Source organism: Myxocyprinus asiaticus, chromosome 10 (assembly GCF_019703515.2).
Source record: "Myxocyprinus asiaticus isolate MX2 ecotype Aquarium Trade chromosome 10, UBuf_Myxa_2, whole genome shotgun sequence".
Taxonomy (NCBI): domain Eukaryota; kingdom Metazoa; phylum Chordata; class Actinopteri; order Cypriniformes; family Catostomidae; genus Myxocyprinus; species Myxocyprinus asiaticus.
In genome coordinates this window covers 43,372,750-43,385,762 of record NC_059353.1, presented here as the reverse complement: position 1 = coordinate 43,385,762, position 13,013 = coordinate 43,372,750, and the positions used below count along the sequence as shown (strand labels likewise).

The 13,013-nt window shown below is 38.8% G+C and overlaps 1 pseudogene; it reads left to right on the top strand.

Annotated features, from left to right (window-relative positions):
* LOC127447600 (ceramide kinase-like protein) overlaps positions 1 to 13,013 on the top strand; it is a 72,839-nt pseudogene that overhangs the window by 32,889 nt on the left and 26,937 nt on the right.

Sequence of the window (13,013 nt, the reverse complement as noted above, 5' to 3'; positions counted from 1 at the left end):
AATGGCACCAAATTCATGAGTCAGATCCAATGTGTTCATTAGAAAAAGAAAGAAACTGCAGGATCAGTTTCAATTTCTCTTACGCCTCATTGAAGTGGATCTGACCACACTGAGGAATGCCAGTCATAGTTAGCCCTATTTAGACTTTAGCTGGTTCAAAAACTGTTGGACAAAATAGGACTTCACAAATATATTAAACAAATATTAACACAGGGATCTAATGTATGTCTACAATATTATGAAAAAAAGTATAGCGATATTTAATATATGATTGTATCCACACAGTATTAAATCTCATGTGTCATGTGGTGGGCTTGAAGCCCCCTCATTGAGGATGAGGGATGTTTAGCCTCCTGAGCCCCATTCACAGCTATAACATTAGCAGTGGTGCCTCCCCCCTGCACCTGCTCCCTTGTGCAGACCCCAGCATCCTGGCTCTGTGGTCCCCAAGAGCCACAAGGTGGGAGATGGGATCAGCATCTCCATGCTGTGCGAGTCGCTCTAGCTTCTTTCAAGATCCCAAATCCCCCCAGCATCCCCACCCCACATCCTGCATCTCCTCTTGTGTAATTTTTGTGTCTATTTGAACTGTGACCTTGGGCACCCCTAGAACTCCTACTCTGTGATGTCAGCAGGGGGTATGGCGGAGGGCAAGCCGAGGGTAGCGGCTCGTTAGCAGGTCGAGGGTCGGGAGCTTCGGGGGCCGGATTAGAATAATGAGGGAGATGGTGGAGGAAGGAGAGAGTTTTGAGCTTCACCTCAGCTTCCATCGATCTCAGGCGCTACAGGAAGGCCTGGAGGGAAAGAAGCCCCCTAATTTCTGATAATTATGATCCAGTGTTACTCAATACTAGTTTCTCTGAGCAAAGAAAGAATGACAGACAAACTGAACCATGATGGGGATGAGAGATACAACAAAGTACCACTATATTAGTGATAAACCAGTACACTGGGGTCAGGCTGATAAACCCAAGGAAGTATTTAAAGTCACAGTGAAGTGCTTTGTGAGTGCAGTTCTATTTGGTGTTTTGAAGTATTTCCTAACAAAACAGGAAGTGGGGGCTGGACATGTTGAATGGCTCGTTTCTTTTAACATAATAGCCAATAGGCTTTAGTTTACAAAAAATGTCCTCATAAACCACATTTATAGCATAATACCCTTGTAATTACCAGTTTGTAACCTAAAAAAACAAGTACTCGCAAACCACCCAAACCCGCCCACACACACACACACACACACACACACACACACACACACACACACATCCCTTTCCACAGTGCTGTTCATGCCAGAGCCAGTTACCTAGGGAACTGAGAATCGATCTCAATACTGGTCCGCTTTTCCACTGACTTAAGAACCAGACAATGATGTAACTGACAATATTAATACATAACCAGCCCACAAATGCACACAGCACATCGCAATCTTTGCTTACGATGAGGCTGGAGCTGTTGTGCAAGCCCAATGCAGAGAAACAAGTAATGATCATATTTCAATGTTTTGAATCACAATACACTAAATATAAAGAATAAAGAACACTTACTCATGCTGTACACCCGAAGATATCTCCGAAAAACAATTGGCTTAAAGGAATAGTCACCCAAAAATGAAAATTCTCTCATCATTTACACACCCTCATGCCATCCCATATGTGTATGACTTTCTTTCTTCTGCAGAACACAAACGAAGATTTTGAAAAGAAAATTTCAGCTCTGTAGGTCCATACAATGCAAGTGAATGGTGACCAGTCCTTTCAAGCTCCAAAAATCACATTAAGGCAGCATAAAAGTAATCCATATGACACCAGTGGTTAAATCTATGTCTCAAGAAAGAAAGTCAGATACATCAACTAGCATAGGTCAGCAGAGAAGAGAAGTCATATCCGTAGAAGAGCAAGTACATTTTGTTTAATGATTACGAGGTCACATTTTTTTTAATAAAAAAAATAAATAAATAAAATGCATGGTTTACAAAAAAAAAAAAAACAGTAAAATGCATTAAGAAAATTAATAGGGTCAGTTTTGATTTCATGTCGACTTTAATATCTGGACAAAGCAATCTGTTAGCATTCCCATTTATCTCAACTGCAGTTGCACAGGAAATCACAGTCTCAAGACTTTCAGTAGCGACTATCTTGAGCTGTGATGTCAAAGACAGAGAAACACTTTTAAGTCCATTAAACACTTTAAACGGTCCACAAAAAAAAAAAAAAAAAAAAAAAAAAACATCAGTCACCGGCAAAACATCTACTTTCATATAATGCAATATTTGCAATTTATATGTTGCTTGCAAAAATGTTTACATGGCTACCGCTTGACTGATAATCTAGAAACATTAGGCTAGTATCATCCATTTGGACTTTGGTCAATGTCCATTTTCAAATAAATTTGATTGAATTTGGAGTAAATATTGTGTTAAAAATGCATGTATATTTGTAAATAAAATTTTCTTTAATTACATGTTATTAGCTTGTATCACACACAGTAGCAGCAAAAAGTATTTGGACACTCAAGACACGCTTAAGGTCGTACTTTGATGCACTGAATTACAAAATTAAGACTGGTTGTCAAACTTTCAGAAACATGTCCAGAGTTAATGTGCTGAACTATACAGGAGGTTACTCTGTTAGGGCACCTGTGTTAACTTGATGAGAACTAACTTCATACATCCACTAAATTCACCTTGGCAGGGTTGCACCAGCTGTGCGTAAGGTAAATTGGGACATAAAGTTCACACTAAGGGCTTGGTAACTACTAGTTAGTTTGTAACTAAGTCAGTGCTTAATTTGGTTGCACCATCTGTTCTTAAGGCAAGACTTAACTAGTAGGTTGTAAGCCCTCCGTAAAGTAATGCATAATCACATAATATGACGTTTACTTGTTTTGATCCAATAAGCAGCCTTCAAATTTGTACACAGAACTGTTAAAAAGCCGTGAACTTCAGTCTGATCTTGTTACAGTTGATGTTCAAACCTTGTTTGCTTACATAACTGTCAGCTGTAATAAATTATATCCCCATTAAAATATGATATTTAATAAAAGTAGATTTGATAAATAGTATATCTGCCCTATGTAAAAAACAATATATAGGAACTGTACCTAAAATAAATAAGGGGTGACACACCCTGAAAACTGCACCGTCAGAATGGTTTCATGCTGAAGAGCCATTTAAAAGTATTATTTCCCCCTCTCTCGTAAATGTTAACGAGTATAAATGTCAACATCATACTGTATGTCGAAGGATTGAAGCCTGTCAGCCAAAACATGAGCTCATTGATGTCACCAGTTACTCCTGGTCAGAGTCTTCTGTAAATATTTAGTTTATACATAGGGTTATGTCCTACCTAAGTTTAATGGTGTAACACTCAAATATTTAGTAGTGCGTAAATTGTGACTTAGTGCCCATTTACGCCACAACTTGGCTAAGTTGTAACTTACGTATAGCTGGTGCAACCGGCCCCAGGACACCAACTGTTTAAAAGTAATTGCAAAACTGGCTAAAAAAAGTGAAGTAATTTCTGAGAAAAGCTCAAGCATAATTTGTTTGCAGATGCAACTTGGTTTGATATTTTTTTTATTGAATGCAATAACATTTAGAATTTTGTAAGTACAGCGTAAGTGCCAAAATACTTTTGGGGCTACTGGATACAGTAAACAGAATTATAACGGTCATCGTCCACCCCACTCTCAAGTTATCTGTTTTCACATCTGCAATAGAAAAACCCATACTGGTCAACCACTAGACCAGTGGTTACCAACCCTGTTCCTGGAGGCCCCCCAGCGCTACACATTTTGGATATCTCCCTAATTAAACACACCTGATTCCACTCATCAGCTGGTTAGAGGAGACTCCAAGACCTGAATTGGGCATGCCAGAAAAGGGAGATATACAAAATTTGCAGTGTTGTGGGGCCTACAGGAACAGGGTTGGGAACCACTGCACTAGATAAACCACCAAAAAGTGAACAGAGTAAGAATGAGAGCATACGTGGTGTATTTATTCATGCCTTCTCCTCATTCTTGGCAGCCATTCAGCCGCTGTAAACAACAGACACAGATCTGACCTTTTCAATTGGTGGAGACTGAACTCATGCTGTGTGAGAGGCATTCTGCAGCAAGGGTGGCAGACAAAAGCTGAACTCACGATAAGAAATCATTATTATGTAGGGCGGGGGCTTTGGCTCACATTAACAGATGTGCACTTCTCTAAACTGGGTGAGTATCAAGCACTTAAATGAATGCCCGTGGGATTCATGTCACAAGGGGATTCATGAATCTTCCCACTCTTTGTTGTTTTTCCTCTGCAGGTTTCAAGAACCATCCAAAGACTCTCAAAGACTTTGTGAACCCCACCAGCCACAAAAAAGAAGCCTACCAAATCTACCTGGACGAGGTGGCCCCACTCTTCAAACTTGCTGATATACAAGCTGATGTCACTAGTAAGTCTTACACATATACTGTAGGTGCAAGTACCTGAGTATTTGAGTACTTGGAAGTGACAGCAAAGATTGATCATGAAAAAAAAATAACAGGACTCAACTTTGAAACATTTTATGATAAAAATTCAGTAACAACTACTGTACGCAAGTGTAACTACAGTTACACAGATGGCATAACAGATTTGTCAGACACCAAATAGCATCAGTACTGCACATGGTAATTTTAAATCCAGAGCAGCAACTGCACTCAATACTCTGGAGAGGGCGCACACAACGGATGCATTCTTTATTTCAAACAGCTAGACTTAATAAAGGCTTACATATTTTGCAGACACATTTTTTGAGACGTGTCTTTTTTTAAAGATTTATTTTAACTTAAAAATGTGACACAGGACAGAATATGAATATATATATATATATATATATATATATATATATATATATATATATATATATATATATATATATATATATATATATATATATATATAGGAAGTAAAAAAAAACGAATTAAAATTTTTTTGAAAAGCAACAAGAATTACAAAAAAGTGAAACATTTATAAAAAAAAAGAGAAAAAGTAAAATACAAATTGAATACAAAGAACTAACATATATTAATCAAAGGCTAAATTAAATTATATTTAAATTAAATACATTTAAATTTAAATATATTAATCTAATATATCTAATTATCTTCACCATAATATATCAGTCCATCCCAAATGCTAACCTACAATACATACAGTATGTACAGATCAAACAGAGTAGCTCGTCCTTTCAGGTTCATATGAAGCCTTTGCGCTTAGGTGGTTGCCGCCTCCTCAGGCCACACTGCTGATCGAAGTGCATTAACGTCTGCTCTCAGGGCCCATTCTCTCAGGATTCATTCCTTAGTGCTCAGCAATTCCTCATACATGCTAAAAAGCTGGACATTATGCTTTACGCCATTAGGCATCGGCAACAGATCATGGGAAATCCATATTTTAGGGTGAGGAATGTCAAGTTTCCTATGCAAATTCATCATTTGAACACACACTTAAAAACAAAATGAATCATGTTTACCATTTTAATTGTCATCTCTGCAATTTTACTAAACACAAGTTAGAGGATACTTTATTATTAGCAGTGCTTGCTAAGGCAAGCATACAGTAACTATTACTATTGCTACTATTGAGGGATTGAACAAACCTCTAAGCTAAGTACAGTTTGTGCTACTGACACGAATAATACCTCAAATCTTCCTCAATATTTGGCTGGTAGATGAAAAAAAAAGAGTGAAAAAAAATTGAAAAAGAGACTTAAAATGAGTCATAAGTAGGGACCAGAATATCATAAAAACTTAGGGGTGGGCTCTAAGTTACTACCTAGCAACCACCCAGAACACCATAGCAAGCACATGCCAGCATGCTTACAACCACTCAGAATACCTTAGCAACCACTGAGCAATGCCGTAGTAACCAACTACAAAACCCTTGCGTCTTGGTGGTGTGTTTCAAACATGCAAACACTACTCGCACTTTCTTCAAAGAATGTCTAGTTAAAGGGATGTTTCATCTAAAAATGAAAATTCTGTCCTTATTTATTCATCCTCTTGTTGTTCCAATCACATGTGACTTTTTTTCTTAAGTGAAACACAAAAGGAGATGTTAGGCATAAAGTAAATGGTAACTGAGACTAATATTCTGCCCAACATCTTTTGTATTTCCTGAAAGAAAGAAGTTGGAACATCATAAAGGTGAGTAATGATGACAGAATTTTCATTATTGGATGAATTATCCTTTTAAGACTTTGCTGTTTTTCATTGTAATGTATATAGCTGTTTATAAATGTATGTAAACTCTCCAGCAGTAATTTCTTTTTTTTGGGGGGTTTGTCTGCAGTGTGTTTGTGTGTGTTTGAGTTTGTGTATGCAATATACTTGAAGTAGCAGCTGTACTACACTGCGGTGGATGGTTCTAAATGCATCTCACACTCATAATGACAAGAGAAGTGTATCTTCCATCAGTAACCTGACCCAGGGGGAGGGACTGCACCCATCTGTTCTAATGTAACGGTAGCCAGCTGGTAGGTAACTATGCAGTGTGTAAACATCACTCCCCTGGCCTCAAGAGGCACACTAGCGATTGACGCAGAGGCTGTAGCCTTTAGCCTCCTTGTTAGTGCGCCCGCCTCCTATGCCGGAGACACCGGTTCGAATCCCGCTCGGAGTGGATCGAGCAGGACCGGTTACAATGGTGCCATGACCCAGATGGAAATGAAGTTTAGGGGGGTGAGTGCAATGGTAGCCAGATGGTAGGTAGCTGTGCAGTGTGTAAACCTCACTCCCCTGGCCTCAAGATGCACACTAGCGATTGACGCAGAGGCTGTAGCCTTTAGCCTCCTTGTTAGCGCGTCCAACTCCCATGCTGGAGACGCTGGTTCGAATCCCACTCAGAGAGGGTTGAGCAGGACCAGTTACACTAACATAGTGCGGAGCTCCCCTTTACCCACCTCCTCTCTCTCTTAAACACACACACACACACACACACACACATGCACACAGGACCCTACACTATACTGCACATTGACAACCACAGACTACTACACACACCCAAATATGCACCAGGGGTGCTTTTGAGAGGAGGACTCCAAAATCTGAGCTCTAGTGAATGTGGCTACCTGATTCCAGAAGCCATTTGAACAGTAATAGAATCTGTTTCGTGATTATTTGTTTACACTAGCAGAGGCTGAAGGATCGAGGTGGAGCCATTAAACAGCATTTTACCTAATAGAAATTAAAGATCTCATTCTCCACTTTGACAAGGGAGAGGAATGCAGAGCTTTGAGAATATACATGATAGAATTAGCTCTAGGCATTATTATGCATCAGCAATGGTGACATTCATTAGAAGCAATTAAAGCTTGTAATTCAGAGCTATTTACAGATAACTAAAGCTGGTACGTGAAAATGTAACTTTTGGCACTTGCATGGTCATTTAGGAGTCTATTAACAGTAGCATTTTATGTGTTGAGGCTGTGTAGATCAAGCACTGATTAAGCTCTAAATGTAAATTTTAACTAAAATTAATGATGTTTTGCAGCTTGGTCCAGAATGGTTAATCAGTGTTTGTGAGCTCTGAAAAAGGTGGCCGGGTTGTGCCTTTGTTTGGCAGTGCAGTCAGTACAGCTCACTTTGATTTGAAAGTGCTCCGCCTTCAGGTCAGAATTGCATTCTAATTTTGGACTTATAACTGAGGCTATGTTTGGAATAGTATACTACTATACTTCTCTTACCATTCTGCAGTCTTAAGTAGATATATCTTTGCACAATATGTGAATTTTTAGCATGCATGGAATAACTGCATGACCTACTACATTTGCCGAAGGTAGCATGCAGTATACAGTGCAGTATACACTGCACAGAACACTGACATGCCTTCCATTTCCAGTGTGATGAGTGAACCACCTGTAATTTTTTATATCTTTTTCTTGACTCATTTGACCAGACTGCCAAGAATGAAGATGTTTTAAACACAAAATTGGATTTACAACTGCTTTCATTTTGAAGGATGTTAACTGCACACTACTTGCTGAATTAAACATGCACATAATTGGCCTCATTCATGAAAACATGTGCAGAGCAAATTTCTGTGTAACATTTTTGTAAAACATGGGCCTAAATTTAAACAGAAATTCGTTATTCCCTACAATTTGATATAATAATGATTAGAAGAACATAGCACTGTAATATTTGAAATGTTTAGAGTTGCATGATGTACACTTTCACATTCTATTTCAAAAATAGTAGTTGGCGTACAGCATATAATGTGCAGTATGTAGTAAGTAGTACAGTAGATTTCCATTCCGAATATAGACAGTGTTTTTAGAGTAGCTTTGCAATTTCGACAAGCGCATATTTAGCATAAAAACAAACCTAAATCCTAATATTGATCATTGACGTGACTTTCAGTAACCATAAACAACTCATCAATATCCATCTGTTCTTCTAAATGTTTTTGAAAAATCATTAAAAACAGTTTAACCAATTCAATTCAAGCTTATGATCACACAAATTCCTACGTCCATGCAGGTTCACTGGTCCATATGGATCTGTAGTGGAGCTGGTACCAGGAACAGCCATGATAAGCAGAAACAGCACTCGCATCTCTGTGTGCGTTGTGAAGCACTTTCTTTAACAACAACAACAACAAAAAAACATCCATCTGCAAGTGTCACATCAGCCTCGGTGAGCCCTTTGATGGGTGGCCACAGCTGGGACCCGCTCCATGGTGGAGGTGCCCCAGAAAATGCTAAGTGGGACACGGCATGCACAATGCCATCTGGGGCATGCCACCCCATTCCCCCGCATTCAGCGGCATTTCCTTTGCCACATGAGCCAGGGTTCTTGTCTATAAAGACATAGAGACACTAGCTCTGTTCCAAAACCTATTGAGCTGCTTTTTAAGGCATCATAGTTATGCTCCCAACACAAAGACTGTTCCAAAAGGTGACTGGTGACTGAGGCAAACATACTGAGTGCCTAATATCTCCAACAAACTTTGCTGAACCTCTCCTCTTTGATCTCTGACCCACTTGACCCTTGCTACACAAGTTGCATCACCTTATTTTAATGTAAACTGTACATCACACCGTGAATACTGGGAACAATTTTGACCTTGTTTTGCACAGCTTGGGCAAAGCTGAAAACAAGAGCAGCAGCCATTTTGTATCAGGACTCATATTCTTGATTAAAAATGCAAACAGCATGCTAGTATAAATTCTGCTTTACAGCCAGGACCATATGTTCTGCTGAAGCCATTTTCCAAAGCCTGGAAAATGGTACTAAAGGCAGTTTGGAGTGCTTTCCTTTAAACAAAAAAAAAAAAAAAAAAAAAAAAAATTCTTTCTTTTCCGCAGTCACCGAGAGAAAGGGCCATGCTCTCTCCATCCTGAAAGACTGCAACATGGAGGACTATGATGGGTATGTATATATACTGTACAGTTCATATAGTTGTACAGATCTGATTCATACTGATGAATCATTTCAGGAGTGAAGCATATTCAGAACTCCATCATGTCTGCATGAAATGTGCAATTAAGCACATTTCTCCTCCAAACCCTCATTACTGTAATGCATCCAGATGTTTTACTTTTGAGTTTTCTCAAAAAGAATAATTCCCATTATTCTCAATGGTGATTCTCATTACTGTTAAACAGTATTTTTTATTTATATCAGCATAAAGACAGTACAAAAAAATACTATCATATTTTAGAAATACTTCACAATTTAAATATACATTTTATATTTCACATTACTGTTAATTAATAAAATAGGCTTTTAATGGTTTTAAAACAGGAGAAATATGATTTGGACATATTCTTGACAGGTTTTGTGACATATTTCTTGACAGGTTTTGTGACAATGCAAAACAAAAAATTCTCAATTAATAAAATAGGCTTTTAATCATCTTAAAATAGGAGAAATATGACCTGGACATGTTAAAATGTGAGATTCTGTTAAAACTACCGCACTTTCTGTATGACGTTACAGTTAAGCCATGCTTCAGTGACAAAGAAACTACTTGAAATCTGATCTGACCATTCAAACTTCAATGCAAATTGTAAAAAACTGATTTTAAACAGATTTCAAAACTCATATGGATGTGGTTTAGATCTGGTTTATAAAAAATAAATATCAAGTTGCTGTTCAAACTACAAACAACTTAAAAGATTGTATACAGCTTTGTTCATATGGCCTGTCTGAACAAAGCTCTGATTCTCGGTGTGCTAAACCAGAAGCCGAGCATAACTCTAATTAAAAGGAAGCTTTATTTGGGCTCTGTGATGTGAGTGAAAATGGAACGAAGTCAAAGCCAGATGATGGTGTAATTCCGCCTCTCCTTCACGTCACCATGCCTCTCGAGGTGACATTTAGCCTTAATAAATAAAGTAGTATTTGGGACAGAGGGAGAAGATAGAGAGAGAAAGGGAGAGGTGGAGTTTTACAAAATGAGTGATAATACTTTGATTGGAGCGATGTGCTGCAGGGCCCAGTGCGGAGCTCTCCGGTAGAGCAGGTCTCTCTGGTGCAGCTCGGCAGGTGGCTCCTTAATTACCCATTCTGGAAGCAGTGATGAAGTACCGCCATCCAGCCGACCGCAGGCGCGGCGCATCGCTCACACCACATCGTACAGTCTTTCTCCGTGTGCTCCAATACTTCTCACAATTAGCTCCTATTAAATATCTCCAGCCCCGGCTTAACGCTCATCCGTTACCACCGCCCATTGCATCCTCTGGGGTCGGTGGGAGGGGACGTGCTGGGTCTGGCACAGTGGTCTTTGATTAAAAACAGCGTGCAGGTTCACAGCAGTGACAAAGGGACAAGGGCGAGCAATGAGTGGATAAGAGATTCGTGTTGAATGGTGATTAATTTGTGGAGTACGACAGTCGTAAGAGGGCTTGCACTGATGTGGTGGCGGTGTTCTTGTGGATCAAAAATAAATAAATAAAGAGATCAGACCCTGTAAGAGGTCACAGTGTAACTGAAACAGTAAAGATGTAGGCCTACTGTGTGAGATTATGTAGTTTGTCTGGACAACAAAAAGCTATGTCAACAAAAAGCTTCATGGTTGAGGATCAATGGAACAATGTTTGGTAAGACATTTCCAGGTGACTTCCAGCAGCCACATCATCTTGAGGGTGAAACAGATCTGTTGTAAAAAAAAAAAAAGTGATGGTCTGACTTGACACTGGCCAGATTGGGTCTGGTCTGATACTGTTGCTTCCCTCATTTACATTTATGTATTTGGCAGATGCTTTTATCCAAAGTGACTTGGGGTTAGGGTTGAGAACTGAGAACTGGTTCTTATTCAGAACTTGCTCAAATTTATTTAAACACTTTTTTTTAAATGCTTTCTTGTGTTTGTGTGTGTTACAGAATTTATAAGACAGAGATTGAGGAATACTAAAGAGCTGTGGGCACAACTCCAAAAAATGGATGAGGAACAGGGTGTGGAATGAGGTCCTGGGTCACTAAAGACCCGAGGTATGTATTTAAGGGTAAAAATGCTGAGGGCAGTAAATCCGATAAGAATTGCATTTCTTATTTCCATATATGTCTTTCTTAAAAATACTAAAAGAATCCAAAATGGAACTGTTATGATTAAGGAATGATTAAGGAGGTATCTAAGCCAGGATTGTTAAATTCCTTTCGAGTCCCATCCCTAGATAAGGTGCCTAGACACTAGAGAAAGCACTGGTGAGAGTGCTTGATGGATAAGAATGTGTAAGATGTGTTTTGGGGGCATGGAAAGAGTCGGGTCAGTTTGAATACAGCAAAATGGATTTCTGAAAGCAAAATTAGTCCCTTTAAAACCCTTATCAGTCAACGGATGCCTACCTCACAGTTTGTTGCAGCAAAGTCGTGGTGCCAATTTTGCAAATCCTTGCAATGCACCATCTACATTGAAATTAATGGATTTTCAATGTTATTCTGACACAGCATAAATGTGTCTCTGTGCCTGTACAGTGCCTTCAAGGTATACTGTGCATATTATCAGTTTTGTTTGTTGGGAATTGAATCTACAGTATAACCTTAGGATTACTACCACAACGGCCTACCAATTGAGCAACAGGAACATCTGCTGAGAGTTCATCGTGATCTAATACAAAGCGTGTTTGAAAGTGCGTGTGGTACATTGTATCTTTGCACTTATGATAATATATTTCATTATAGATAATAGATTTTCCTTGCGCCTGTACAGTGCAGCAATAAGACTCAACAGACACAACGGCGAGGATAATGTTTGTGTGGAATTTCGACATCAGTCATAATCCATCTGTGTATTCCAATTTCACACAGCTTATTCTTTATTGAGGATTTACAAATATTATGCTCTGACTATTTTGTTGAAATTTAATTTTCTGTCTGCATGACAAATCACAGAGGATATCTAAGCTACTTAACCCAAGGGTGGGGGGGGGGGGGGGATCGGGGAATAACAGGATAATCTTCAGGCAGAGAAAACTGTGTCAGCACTATTCTTATCTCATAATTTTACCACATATAAAATGTCCCCACTACCTGATAAACTGAATCTGGGGAGTGTCCCACACTTTTCTCAGCCCTTTGAATGTGCACAAGTAGTAAAAGACAACTTGAGGACTTCAGTAGTTTTTAATCAGGGTGATTATATTCAAACTTCTAATATGGGATGTTTTTGCTTTAAAAGGTTGAGAGCTTTTTGAGACAATCTATGAGGTGTTTTATAGAGAAAATTTGTTAAAAAACTTTGGTGAAAGTACAAGAAGAGAAGAGACTTTTCAGTTTTCCCTACTGAGGAAATGTGTTATTGCTCACTAAAGACGGGCCAACTCGATCACCTGCTCTCATTCCTTTGAACTCCATTAATTAACCTCTGAAGAATTCATTCAGCAAAGGTAATACTAATCACACATTTTTTCATGAATAGAATAGCAGTGCTATTCTGGTTAAGTCTCACAGGAAGACATGCAGTGTGCGACACATATTCACTCCCTGTATCTTGCAAGCATGTGACACAAAAGATGTTAAAGAGATGGCACATCAGCAATGGA